This window comes from Dipodomys merriami, unplaced genomic scaffold (assembly GCF_024711535.1).
Source record: "Dipodomys merriami isolate MVZ:Mamm:240054 unplaced genomic scaffold, mDipMer1.0.p SCAF_498, whole genome shotgun sequence".
NCBI lineage: Eukaryota > Metazoa > Chordata > Mammalia > Rodentia > Heteromyidae > Dipodomys > Dipodomys merriami.
The window spans coordinates 399,157-401,858 of NW_027206066.1; the positions used below are offsets into that span (position 1 = coordinate 399,157).

At 42.2% G+C, this 2,702-nt stretch overlaps 1 pseudogene; it reads right to left on the bottom strand.

Moving 5' to 3' along the window:
- Nucleotides 1-357: 357 nt before the first annotated feature.
- Nucleotides 358-2,002, bottom strand: LOC138809415 (pre-mRNA-processing factor 17 pseudogene; annotated as a pseudogene).
- Nucleotides 2,003-2,702: the final 700 nt, after the last annotated feature.

Genomic DNA, 2,702 nt, shown 5'->3' on the forward strand with positions numbered 1-2,702 from the left:
AGTATATTGTATATAGTCGTTCATTACATTGTTTTCTCTGGGTTCCAAACCAGTAAGAGATTCTTTCCTGACACCAAAGAGATCATTTCAATAATGTCATATGGGGATAAATACAAACTGCCCAGCAACAAGAATGTCAATGGTCATTCTTTGTTTAAATAACACCTATAAAGAACAAAATGAAGTTACAATGAAATGCTATGAGCAAATTTACAAACTTTATTTGAACAATGGTTCTATTACATAAGGCCATACAAGGGATACATGATACATCAAGTTGTCATCTAACATTTAATAATATAGTTAAACATGACTTTGTATCAACAACGATCCTAGGTAATTGAAGGGCTATTCCCATTAATCCCACAATTTGATGAGACCATCCCACCCACATGTGATAACTTTGGAAGTTTCAGGAGGAAGCCACACTGCACCGATGCACACCTCATCATGGGCTTTAAACCGACTGTACAGTTTTGTAGTCTTCCAGTCCCAGATGTTTAACTTTCCATTTCCATCTCCTGAAATTACATAGCTCATGTCTGGTGAAAAGTCTATCTGACAAGCATAGCCTGCAACCATGTGGCCCTTAAAAACTTTTTTCTTATTTAACCTGAATCTGTTCTGTGCTCCAAAAATTAAGATTTGGTTGTCCATTGACTGGCATGCTAACCATTTTCCATTTGGAGACAAAGTTACTGCAGGCATGGAATGCATGCTGGGCTCTGCTATGTACTTGAAATCTACAGGAATACCCCACTCCCAAACCCTAAGGCTCTTATCATCGGATGTGCTCACAAATCTCCTACTCTCATCCACAAAGACAATGGCATTGACAGCTCCCAAGTGCCGGTCATATTCTTGGACAATTTGTCCACTTCGAATGTCCCACTGTACAATCTTTTTATCAGACATCCCAGCCACGAAGAGATTTTGCTTATCTTCATCGGGATTGAATTTGACACAGTAGGGCATTTTCTGGTTTGTAAACCTTGATAGACATTGTCCTGTCTCCGTGTCCCAGAGTTTAAGATATCTGTCATAGGCTGCACTAAGAAACTGTGTTCCTGCAGTGTGGAAGCAGATGTCTCTCACAGCTTTGCTGTGACCAATAGCTGTTCGCAGACAACGCCGGTCTCCATAAACTTCCCAGAGCTTAATTTTACAGTCCATGGAACAAGACAGCAATAAATGGCCAGAGAGAGGAAACAATCTGACTGCACTGACTCCCTTTGTGTGTCCAGACCACACATGAATTTGTTTTTTAGGAAGGTAACACTTTTCAGGCAGTACAGATGACCTCAGATTAACACCAACATCTTGAGGTATGTGAAGGTAGGACCTCCCTTGATAGTCGTACATATTTTTAACATGGAGGATTGTTTTCTCTTCCCCAGGTTTCTCCTCTTCCTGCTTGCCTTTTTTCTGCCTCTTTGCTGTGATTTCATCCAATTCTTGTTGCTGTTCGTCTGAAGGTTTAGCTACATCTTTTTCATCCACGTATTTTGCCCATGGTCCCGAGAAACCATCAATATTAGATGCATCATTTTCTTTGAACCTTTTCCTCTTTGCTGTTTTCTTCTGGCCAGTTTCAAAGACGGTTAAACCTTGATTTTTTTTCAGCCTTCTCTACAGAGCCAATATACTTAGCAGACATTTGGTGATTAGCCAGTGAAGGGTCTAATGCATAACCATATGTAGCAAAAGTTCTTCTTTGCTGTTCGAACATGAAATGATTGATGTGAGCTGGCTCAACATATCCAGATAGGATATTTCTAGGGGCAGCCATTTGCTGTTTTCTAAAGGGATTCTCTGGTCCAAATTCGGGAGCAAACATAGTCTCATAGGTAGGATTGTACCGAACTTCTTTCACAGCAGGGTCAAGGTAAACTCCAGTCTCCAAATCTTCCTTGACTGCCACCTTGGGAGCTAAGACCACCGCCAATGCCAGCCAGGGCTTGGCTGGAAATTCCAAGTTTTTTGTCCCACTGCTGGATGCCATCTTCACACAGAAGTCCAAGATGATGCTTCAAACAAAGGCAACAAGCAGTAGCTCAACCGAGAACCTTATTTCCTTGGTTCTAATGCTCCAAGCATGAGCAATTTTCAGTCTAACTTGTAGCCATGAATTAAAAGCAAGAGAAGGAAGTCTAGACCCTCTTCCAGTACCAGGTCATTAGAACCTACAAATCCAAGAGAAACCAAAGCATATAACTTAAGGCTGTGTCTCAAATTTTGGTCTTATAAAGTGCCGAGTCTCGTGTGGATGGCCGGAAGGAACTTACCCCAGAAGACCACTCGGACCGCATCCCCGGAAGGAGGTTTATTTCCAGCGGAGCTGCCAAGGCCACCTTCCCACGAAGGGAAAAGGAGAATGGCTCCAGTCCTCCAGAAGACTCCTATTTATTCAGTGCTGGGGAGGAAGTGGGAGGGGCCCCATCTGCCCCACCTGCCCCAGAGGTAAACTCATCAAAGACCCAGCTTAGGTCTGGGAGGGGCCTTTTCCCACTTACAGAATCAACTTACTAGAGAGGCCAGGAAAAGTACTTCACCCTCGTTTCTGTGACATCCTAGGATAAACTAATTCTGGAAGAGTAAACATTGGTGTGGCCACCAGAACTTTCTGGCACACTATTTGATGCTGACTCAGTCTTTTTTTTTTTTTTTTTTTTTTTTTTTTTTTTTTTTTTAGCATCTAAGTC